Source organism: Ptiloglossa arizonensis, chromosome 3 (genome assembly GCF_051014685.1).
Source record: "Ptiloglossa arizonensis isolate GNS036 chromosome 3, iyPtiAriz1_principal, whole genome shotgun sequence".
Taxonomy (NCBI): domain Eukaryota; kingdom Metazoa; phylum Arthropoda; class Insecta; order Hymenoptera; family Colletidae; genus Ptiloglossa; species Ptiloglossa arizonensis.
The window spans coordinates 2,012,513-2,025,058 of record NC_135050.1 but is presented as its reverse complement, the minus strand read 5'-3'; the positions used below and the strand labels follow the sequence as shown (position 1 = coordinate 2,025,058).

Sequence of the window (12,546 nt, the reverse complement as noted above, 5' to 3'; positions counted from 1 at the left end):
ATGTTATTATAAAACTATGACTAATTCTTTTTACGTTTCAAGGTAATATTATTGTATCCTTATCATGTTGCGAAATTATGGATTCTCTTGCAAGGACAAGTACATGTGAAACCGGTTTTGCGGTTAAATGACTGTGACATGATTTAATAAAAGAACGTGGTGAGAACTTCCGCCTTTTAAACAATTCTTCGTTGCAAAATTTTGCACGTTATAATTTCTCATTGTTAAAATTGTAACAATCATTTATAGTAATCACTTAATATAATATTTGAAACAATTACAACCTATTATGATAAGGAAGAAAATTATTACTTTCTTCAACTAAAATATAAGAATTTGCAATCGAAATGTTTTTAAAGATCTTTGATTTTTATTTAAAATTGCATAAGTAATTTCGTATGTAATTTGTTAATTATATATTAATATTTTAAATGAAATTAATATTTTATTATCGTTTATCATATTCGATGCAAAATTTGCACAACTTAATTTTACTTGTTACAAATAAAGATCATGTGAAATAATGAATAAAAATAAATTTCTTAGTAACATTAAGGCTTGATATAATATTAAAATACAAGTTAAAAAGTTCAACTTGTACACATAAGATTCATTCTAACAATTTAAATACGTAATGTCAAAATACTTGCAAACAATTAGAAAATGACAGTACTGTATTTACAATAAATATCATCGGACAGTAAAACATATTTTACGATTGATAAAAATAATACTACGTACAGGACAAATGATAGATATTTTTACAAGATTGTATAATCTGTTTCGTTAAAAACGCATTCAAGAATGCAACGCGAGGTGAACTTCTACACATTGGTTCTTAATTAGTAGTATAATATAACACGTCCAATTTAATAAATATTGAAACCGGATATAAGCTGTACAAATAAGAAACGCGTGAAATGTAACTTTAAAATTAAAATTAACAAATGATAATATTTTTTTATATTAACGAAAATTATAACGAAAATAAGAATACTCCTCTGTATTTCATATATAGATATCTGATTAGATTATATAAATTATATTTGTAGAGTTAATGAAAGTATTATTTATGTGACACGTACTGTGCATAACTTTTTCCTTGTAAAACATTTTTTAACGTCATTAGATTTTTAACAAGTTTTCGGAGTGGCTGCCAATATTATTCAGTTACAATGAATAAAAAATGCGATTAAAATAATGGATAAAAAGTTACATCATGCATTTTGCACGCGGATATATAGTTCGCTAGTTTCCACTGTTTATCTCACAATACTATCGTCTGAATCATAGCAGTTTTCCCTTATTATACAGCGCAATGGTAATTCCACGATGTTCAAATAGTAATTAAAAAATTCCCCGAAGTGTACTGTACTGTTATGTACGAAATGCAAGCATAACATTTAAACAGAACCATACATTCTAAAAACTTCTATTCTGAAGAATACGTAACAAGAAGGATACAAAAATAATGTAAGATTAATATTGGCAAATATTTTTCTTCAACTTAATAGTTATGACATTATTACAGAACCAATGTAGCTATGGTAAAAGTTTACGTTCTCTGTTTTTGTTTATGTGTTTTTCAGAATCGTATAAATAAGTGGTTACCTTCAATAAAACAATATATCTGCTCGAAAGACATAATTTATTATAGTTTGTTTTGTATCTACTATTCGCGAAGGATGAAACAAAAACTAGAAACAGCTTAAAATTTAAGGGTTGATTTTACCCCATTAGAGTGAATTGGAGTAACAGAAAAATAGCGTATTACTTATCTTGGTACCCTCTGTATATTCCCACAGGTTCGGAATATTTTTCTTTGGAAGTAAAGAAATGTATTATAAGAACTTGTATTTTATAATGCAAAACAGACGAAAGCAATTGTCTGTACTAACAATAAGTCGAATGATACGAATTGAAACTTAACCATATATACGATACTTCAAAACTAATTTTTTCGAAAACAAAAGTGTACACAAAAAATTGTATATTTTAGACTTCTTTTTTGACGAAGGGACACTTCTTTTTTAGTAGTGCATTTTATATATAGCGAGTCATAAAAGTGTTCGTGCTCTCTCAGCTGCTTACTTCAAATGATTTTTATATTATTTGAACCTTCATTGCAATATAATAATTCCATAGAAGAAAAATAGGAATACAAGAAAAATATGAAGAAAGTAACAGTCACAAACTTAATTGTATTGTGTGAATTGTGAATGTGCGGAATTAAAATATTTACAAATTCTACCAACTTTAACTCTTAGTCTTCTTTGATAAAATACTTTACATACAACAATATTAGAAATAGTCTCTAGTTTAGAAGAAAATTAATCCACAGTGGCATACCGAAGGAGATTGAAGAGAATTTTATTCAGAAATTATAAATTTGATAAATAAATAGAAGTCTAATGTACAAAGGATATGTGTTCGAGAATCAAGATTCAATTGATCCAAAGTTAGTGATATTTATTACGAATAACTTTGATAAAAAAAGTGAGGTGCAGAAACCTGTCGAAGAATTTTATGAGATATGTGGAGCAAATCGAATATAAAGTTCTATTTAACTTTAATACACAGAATTATGCTTAAAATTCAGCACTCGAATATTTCACTTAACCATTTGTCACCAAGTGGTAGTGAATTGCAATTAGAAGACAATTACATTTACCAACAAAACATGACTCGATGTTACGAAGAAATGGCTATTACATATACTATGTGTAACTACATTTGTCGACAACATCCTTGCAAATTCCTAACATCACTTTTGTCGAGACCTCATGGGCAGAATTGAAGGGGATAAAAGGAATCGACAATTACAAAATTGTGCATTATCGTAAATATTAAATTTAAATATTAAACGATAAAACATAAATATTAAAACGAAAATTACTAGACTGGAGTGCTACGGAAGTAAACGTGGTAAAAAAGAAAAAAAAGAAGGATCGTTAAATCTAAAGGTGGGCTATTACTAAAATACCGATCACGATTAACGTCCACTGTAAGAATACTTCTATGAATCGTTGTAAGTAGCCACACGGTTACAAGGTACAATAATATACAATACACCAGGGATATTTACGCAAGTAGCAGAGTCTAGACACGTGCTGTAATTATTTACCCATTCGTTGTAGAAAGATTCGATCGTGGAGCAACGTTGTTCTTCGTCACGGATGGCTCCTTCATAGCTTCTTCGATCTTCAGGATTCTTTTCAGGCTAGTACCTGCCACGTCTACTATCTCCTAATCGTTATTGCGTACACGGTAACAAAGACACCGCAACTTATTCCTTTCCTTTTCATTTAGCACATTTTCGCGTCTCTTATTCCTTCCGCAACTATTACACGAACCACTGACACTCTCCGCTAATGATGTCCGTCTCTTAACGAGCACCAAACGTGAACCGCTAATTTCGGAATCTTTCGTGCAAACATCGCTATGAATTACCCGACGGTGTCAAGAATAGTAATCGCGGCGGTGTTTTTACTGAAAGAACCGGGTATAATTGTTCGTTCGTTGGCTCTTTGAACCAATGGCAGTAATTCTCGAGATGGTAGTTCACCTCGCCTTCCTCTCGCTTTCTCACCGTTAGTGCCGCCTATTTACGATGCTCCCTTCCGTTCTAGTGATTTCCTCTTCCTCTTCGTCCTCCTCTTCCCCTCGTGTGGCTACCACTTTTCTCCTTTTTTTTTTTTCCCCTCTCGGTTTCTAGTTCGTTCTAGGACTCCTGAAAGACGGGACGAAGAGCAAACTGCGAACGCGATTCCCGCTCTCTTCGCATTGCGAAGTCTAGACGCCGCGGAGTTCGTTTTTGAATGGCCGTTGAAGCTGGTACACCTTAACGAGGCTATGATTACACTTCACACCGAGACGAAATGTGCCAGTTACTCGCGGAAGCCTTTCGTGGTTAACCCTTTCGTTGCTTCGACCGCGCGGCTCGCGATGGGATATCCATATTTATAGAAATCAACGATACGGTTGAAGAAGAATTGGTTTTGTGTCATTTACAACAGTTCTGTAAAATACACTACGTTAGAGTTTCGTAGTTCTATGAGAACAATCGTAATTACTGGTTTTATGGTAGATTGAAGGTACGATTCTTAAGGAAAAAATACTTGGCTCGACTTACGGGGGGACACCGCTTCGAGACGTTAAAAAATGAGTAAATTTTGCGAATTTTTTTTCCAAGTGGTTACTAAATGGAACGTGTGGTCTTTGTCAGAGAATATAAATATAACTTCCAGCTTCACTTTACAATTTTTCGAAAGTAAAAATCGAACGAAATGCAGAAGTTATTCGCTATTTTCAGAATTTCTTCTGGTGAAACATTGTTTGTTGGTCGCCAAAATTGACAAGAACTTGGAGGTTTGAAATGAAAAAATGTTAAGAATACTTGTAGAAATAGTCGAAGTTTGAAAAAAAAAAAAAATCATTTTTATCTAAAAGAACGACTTTAAACGTTTATAAAAAATGAAATAATTAACATATTAAAAAAATTGTACGCTACGTTGTATAATACTCTATGCAGAATATCTCTATAAAATTTGAAGTAGATCGGATGTATAGTGTAGTTTTTCTTTGAGAAAAACGTAAAACAAGTTTATTTATCGCTGCAATTTCGCTAAATGTTTAAATTTCGAAATATCTTTTTGACGTAACATTCTACGCACTTGAAACTTTAAGAAAATGAGAAAAAAAATTCGATTTTTGTGACTCATCAGGGTGGTGTCCCCCCTTAAGGAAAATATACTTGGCTCGACTTAATACCAGAATGCTAGTGTTATGACAGTAAGAGTGAAAGTTGAGTAAACGTTTCGTACCATCCGTAGTGAAGTTCTTCGTTTTAAACTAAATTTTAAGAAATTGAAATGAAATTAACTCTTGAAGAACTCTAGCTGAGTCGTATGTGGGAAACATTTAACAAGGTAAGATGTTTTCAAACTTTTTTATCGTGATCTTGTTAATGATTAATTTTTGTACGTATTCAGATATTTTTAAATTAAGAGTCTTTGATTAATGATATTTCAGTTATTATACATATTTAAGTAAGAGAAAGTAATTACTGGGGCAAATTTTCACCTATTGCAAAATTTCGTATATTATTCCGTAACTGTTTCTTTTACATACATTACGTATCTCATTTGTAAATAATATCTCTTATGATAAATATTTAAAAACAATTTCTCTTTAATGGTAGTGCACGATATATAGTTTTATAGTACATAAAATTTAAATAAGATAAATATGAAACAAGATATATTTAAATTGAAAATAAGTACTTTATTATTTTCGTAATAATTATTTTTAATTTTGTCAACTGGTGGAACTATTTTGAAAAATTAGTGTTAGAAGTATAAACTATTTCCATCTCGTACCAATATTTTTCTTTTCATGTAATATATATCTAAGCGTTAAATTATGGACTAGATTAAATTAATTTATCTAAATTTAAATATTTATGAAATAAACTGTAGTGGAAATATTTTTAATGAGACATATTAATTAAAGGGATATTTAAAAAGGTGTTTGAAGTAGATGTGTACATCAAAATTGTATAACGAACAGATATATGAAATAAATAAAATGTTAATCTCTATATGTCAGAATATTTAAGTCTCTGATAATACTGCGGTAAATAAAGTTAATTTTATAATTTAAATCGCCAAAGTACAAACTACCAAGCGGTATTATATCGTAAATGATAGTTTTTCGTTTATAACATACGCGATAAAATTTAAGTACTCTAAGTATCGTGGGACAAATTTGTCCAACGAAACTGTTTTAATTTTACATTGTATAGATCACATATATATATGAATGTCTATAATGGTTTACGAAGATTAATATATTTTAAGCAATGATGTATTCATCGAAATAAAATTAATATCGTAGATAATTTTCTTTTTCAATATAACAAGTTTAAGCCTGTATACAGTAAAGTAATCGGTTACATATTGTAGTATTATTAACCTTATCGTGTTAATTTTGTTGATGTTTCAATATTATACACCGGATACATTAAAATTTTGAATACAAACTTGACTGGATCGTAGAACTCGGAACAAATGAACATTTAATGTTAATTTTTCCAGTGTTTTAATTTTTAATATGCGTTCATATACAAAGTGTTTCAGAGTTATGGTACTGTAACAAAAAGCGAGAAATCTAATTAAAGATCTACGCCCAATACATTCAAAGTCCAACGCATTAACTATACAGGGTGGTTCATCAATTATTAATGCCTTAATTATTTTTGAAAGTATAACAGTTAGATGAAAATTTACGAAACAAAAATTATACTGTAGAGAAGCTCTCATACAGTGATAACGTTTTTTCCAGAGTTGCATCAGAGATACGAAGGTCATCCTTACGTTTTTGAATGAAATAATGTTTATCGTTAAATTGTGATAGGAGCTCTTCAAAGAAGAAAAAGGACCCGTGTATAAAGGTCGTTCATTCAAGGTTATTGATATACCAGCATAAAAACGATAAAATTATTAATTGAGAGAACAGTGGTTTTTACTTTTTTCATTTTTTACTCGTTTTTTATGGTCTCTTTTACTGATGGATAAATGGCTGGTTTATCTCAACTTGAAGTGAATAAATACTAAGAACAGTTGGGATATTCTTGAGTATACTGGGTTCTTCAATAAGTTTTGTCGTTTTTTCCATCGGAAAAAAATACTATGACACTTCAACTTTGAATAACTGTAAATATACGAATGAGTCGACAGATCTACGTGAAACTTCACACATGTTCATCAAACAGTAGTAATATCTTTAGAAAAATAAAACGACGAACCGAATAGCTCCATTTCTTATCGAACGACAAAACTTATTGAGCAACCTATTATAAACTCATAGCACTCAAATTTTGTTGTCATTTTCCGCAAATGAGAATTTTAAAGGAATATACAGGCCACTATATTTGTTTTAATTCTCACTCAGCGGGCTTCGGATTTATTTTGATCCGTGTAATGTTTATGTTAGAGCAGTAAAGTAACAGCCGCAGCTGCAGACCTGCTTCCGTGCTCATTATAACCACCGAAATAAACAAATAAAGAATTTATAAATCCAATAGCGTAAAATTTCAATCGAAATATTCAAACATGAACTGATAAAATTCAGATTTGGGTTAGACCTGGAGCCCGTCGTTCGATCGCCAAGACATTTGAGAATTAACAGTTATCAGAATATAAAAACTATATGTAAAAATATAGTATTTCGTGAAAAAAATGAAGATAATTTTCGTATCTTTGTTATACGGTGATGCGACTTTTGTTCAATGAATTATTCTCTAGTTGCTATAGACTTGGAGAATTTAATTTTTCTTTATTCGTATTTGTTGATTTTATCACTAATTTTTTACATATTATAATGTATTATATAAATGCTCAATGATGCATACACGAATCAATATTTGTTTAAAATAAAAAATATAAATAACTTAAAAATAATTCTTTTTATTAGCTTTTCATTATTTCTAAAATTATTTTCCTTTAGTTAAATAAAATTACAATAAAATTACAAAAATGGCGCACCCTAAGTTTAAGATCCTAATAGTTACTGTACGTTTCTGTATAATTTATAACTTCAGAACTGTTGTATCGTTACGAATTAAATTTGAACAAACTTGTATCACAACGAAAGGTTGCAAATCTGGATATTATCTATAAGTAAATGTGAATCACGTCAGAGATTAATTTTTTACAAAAAAAATTCTTCACATGCACGAAACGGTTATCGGACATATGATTATTAAGACTTTTTTGTACTTTCTCTCGAGTTTTTCTACTTAATTGAGTATGTACCTATAATTCGAAAACACTTTGTTCTATTATTTATTCCCTTCAAGGATACTAACACATATACGTTCGGTGTTTAAATTATTTTGATATTTATATAACAGATTCGAAGAATCGATGAATGTCATGAGTCTTTAATAATTTGAATTTTTGTTTATTTCAAACAGAATAATTCGTCTCTGAAGAAATTAGAATAAATAAAATCAGACCTCTGAACGTGTTTCTGTGTAGTTTCTGTATTCATTTACACATTCTGTTGCAAAATTAATAGTTGTGAGTAAATACTGAATTTCCTGATACCATAAATTAATCAACAGAATGCAGGGCAAGTTTATGAATTTTTATCTGTTATGAGAAAACGCATGTTTGTACGCAAAGAGTATATATTTGAAGTGAATAGCATTCTAAGAATCTATTAAGATTTTAAATGCAGCCTTTATTTGTGTTATACATAAATACATCTCATCGGTACAATTGCAACGGCTATTGCGAAGTTAAACCAAATAAAGTAATCTTCAAACATCAACAATTAGTGGGAATTTATTAAGGATACACTATACTTCAATGACATAGATAATCCGAGTGTTTTAGACGAGCATTTGATATTCAATTACAGTAAACGGATCAGTGTTACTCGAAAAATCCGAAAATCTTTTTCTTCTCGATATAATTTAAATAGGGTTCGTTCAAAATAAATGTTACATTATGTGACTAGTTATAGGATCAATCAAGGCTTGGACCGCGATTAGTATTAATGTTAGGTTTTAAGCTAGAACTAAAATTAGGTATAGAGCTAAGACTAACGCTATTGTTCGTTCAAATTAAATTATATTAGCACCTTTCTGGCGGCATTTCTACCAATACTTCTACGTATGCACGTGTGTCGTTCCAAATTAACAGTGGCACGAAGCAGCACATTTATGTAAATTAGTTTATCATCTTAATACGTTAAGTAATAATAAATAACCTAATAGATAATAATAAAAGTAAGAATAAATAATACTCTAATAAATAAAGTTACTCAATAGGCAGTTCAAATAATTCACTATCTATGGACTATGATAACGAGTATAGTGTCTTAGTTTCTGAAATATTTTGTATTTTCAAATTCTGCACTTCCTGTAATTTCTAAAACCGCTTTTTGCGGTTAAATATATGTTACTAATATTGTTAAAAATAAACAATTAATATTGTTAAACGATAATCGATTACACGCTAATTGCTTTTCTGTAGTTATATGTCGTCAAAAAATTATTGTTTAACATTCTTTAAATATTATCAAGTATTGAATCTGGACGTTAACTGGGCGTGCAATTTCTGAGAAATGACAAGTTTACTATTCGTTTAATATTTATTCTTAACCGCAAAACTAAAATAGAATAATTTATATTATATAAATCGGTTTAATTCTAGACAAATATCTCTCTGATTTTATTTTCATATATTGATTAGTGTAGTATAGTAATTGAACTGATACAAAACGAAATTCATATTTCTTTCGTAACAACTCGTATATGTATAATTATTTCTTTTAACAAATTATCGATAGATACGTAGTAAGTAATATTAATAGTAATAAGAAAATTTACCCTCAAGTCAGATTAAGTAAAATTTTTTAAATTGTAAAAAATAAGACTATATTTAATATATGTATGTGTATTTCTTTTTACAAACGTAAAACTGCACAGCAGATAAGTATACTTTAAAAGATTATAATTAAATTTTAACAAATTTCAAACAATTTGAGCAAGATTTCAATTAAATACAAACAAACCTTTGTGATCTGACAGAATGTTTCGAAAGTTTTGTATATATTGCATACAGTAAAAGATAACAAATAATGGAAGTAAGTAATGTCACTTCAGTCTCTGTCAGTAACTGTGTATTATTGTACGAACATTAAGCCCAAGGACAACGAATAAATCTGTACAACTTTTTGAAGGATTATTACTGCAGATTTAAAATTTATTAAGAACAATTATTAACCTTCGCGCAGCTAAAAGTATAACTGGAAGAACTGTTAAGTAAATACTCCTGGTTTTGCTATAAGCGTTCTTTCTCCTGAAATCTATCTGAATTGGAAGAAGTAATGGTTTGTAATGGTTGTAAATCGAAGTAAATCTTAAATCTGATATCGGAGATATGAGGAACAAGCGGATAAATATAATGTTTCTCGTAGTTATCAGAAATGTATATACAACACTACCAGCTACATATATATGGGAACGATAATCAATTTTTAATTGTTGTCGTGATTACGAAATTTTTGTACTTCCCTTTCAGAGATTAAAACATATCATAAAATCTACAGAGTATAGATTCAATACATTTCTGTGCTCCAGATTGTTAGGAATACTTTGATTTTAATTGATTTTTTCCAGTATAAATTGAACAAATTGTTTTCTAAAGTAAAATGAACAATGTACTGGTCATAGAAAATTAGGTTTTTCAATAAGTTACAAACTAAAATCTTTCCAAATTTTTAGTTATCAAAAGAAAATATATAAGCCATATCTGAATTCAGAGTAATTTCTGTCCAAAAATATTTTGCACTCATCGAAATTCAGTTTCTAAAGAAAATTGTACGTTTCTAAAAAATGAATTCACAATATTAGCACAGACAGATAATACAGGGCTATATAAAAATCAAGGGAATATTGTTGAAAATTGTTCCTCGCAGTTTTTAAGTGAAATTGTTTCTCATTTATATCAGAAACTATTCGTGAAATTACTCTCGAATGACACCAATGTCTGACGTTGGTGACGAGAAATCTTTGTTCGGTTTAGGTCAGATAACAATCAGTAAAGTGAATGTTCAGCAGATTTGAAAGAAGAAAACTTTAACGCGTTTGTTTCGTAACAATATCCAATAGACTCGAAATAAAAAGTCGTCCCCATATCTATGGCCAGTACTGTATGTATAAAAGTATCAGAATCCTTCAAACTTCAGGATGGATTACATTCTTTGAAATACCACAACAAATTCGTGGTTAATAGGGATGAATATAAGACGGATGACTTGTATGCAATGAATCGTAAATGCCGTCTGTAATGACTCCGTAAATGCAAGTCCCTACCATTGAATTTTAATCTTCTTTCGGCGTTGTCTAACTACGCTCTTTTCTTCTTTTGTGTGCAACCCACCCAGGATACTCGAGTACACCACTAGGGTGCAGACTTTAGGAGAGTACGGACAACATGTATGATTCACGACTCACGTGACACTGCAATTACACCGCTGTTACTCGCACGAATTTGTTCGACAGAAGCTTGAGGCACTTAGTAGCGTATTCCTTTAAATCTCGGTTCACAAACGCGTACTGTAAACGGTTATTGCATTAGGTCCATAATTTGAGATCTATTATCTCGCTGCCTTTTTATCTAACGATTGGAATCAATTTGGATAAATTACGTATATCGAAATGTACTCCAGTTACTAGTTCATTCTTCTATTGGTATTAATATAATAGAAAACTATGTGACGGAATAGTGATACAAGGATTTATAAGCATACGTTTAAATGCATTCTCTGCGATAACCCGCAGAAACATAATTTTCGTACCTGAACGTGTAACGTGTTAAATTAATTACAGCGTAACCTAGTGATAAATACTTCGGTATATATTAATATATATCCCCTCAAGATACACCAAGTGGGAACTGTAGGTTGGATCTGTGTGTATCCTAGGACCGAGGGGACCAGGACTGACGCAAAGGTGGTAGTAGGAAACCTTTTCAAAGTATGTCCCTCTCTTCGTGCAAGGTAGATATTTCAAGATCTCAGGAGGTACGAAGTAAGCGATAAGGTACTCCAGAGACGTTGAGCAGTTCCTGCATAATATTACCACGTTGAGTGCCAAACCGATTTTACGAAACGTGAGTATTGCTCCAAGTTTCTCCATAATTTATACTTTTAACCCTGTACATTTATTTAGATCAAATATCATTGTAGAGACTACACTTTCAAATATTCATTAGATTTTCATGTAACGTGATTCTTATTTGAATCTCGTGCCTTAAAAAGCAACACCGTAGTGACCGAAAATATTACTATCGTGCACGGTATAGCAGTCAACGTGTCAATAGAGAAATTTAGGGTAATATAGGCGTTACCGTTTAAATAAGAAACTATTCTTTAATAAAACCCCGTTTTTGTGTCTGTTACAACTGTTGAATGTATCATGGTGGACGAACGCTACGTTGTTTTCTTGTTGCTGAGCTCAAGTTTAAAGTAAAAGTCTGTTATTTTTACTACTTTTAAGATCGATTTAGTTACTTTTGCCTAGACATTACTGTCATACAATTATAGCATCTTCGATACAATGAAATTACCAAATAGGCTTTTCAAGATCAATTTATTCACATCTTAGTTATTACTCTGAACCCGGAGAACCCAACGAAAAACCACTTTATATAAGAAAATGACTCGTTTAGAGAAATATGGACACCAGCATTCGGGATAAAATGCAAACCGATGTATTTTATGTCGAAAATATGCGAATACATCTTGTGGTCTTGTTTTCAATCATAGTAACGCTAACGTTGTATGAATAATAAAACAAAATGATGGTTGTATACAATGTATTGTACACACATGTGTATATTTCGATGGTTTTGTGGTATTTTTATAGTACGCGTGGGATGTTCAGAATTTCCGTGGTGCGGTGCCACGGTATCTGTTTTATTTTTGGCATATGTTGTATTTTTGTGATACACGAAGCATGTATGTAGTATGTTC

At 30.6% G+C, this 12,546-nt stretch overlaps 1 protein-coding gene across 6 annotated transcripts in view; it reads right to left on the bottom strand.

Moving 5' to 3' along the window:
- LOC143144832 (uncharacterized) overlaps positions 1–12,546 on the bottom strand; it is a 115,465-nt gene that overhangs the window by 41,225 nt on the left and 61,694 nt on the right. The window lies entirely within an intron of this gene.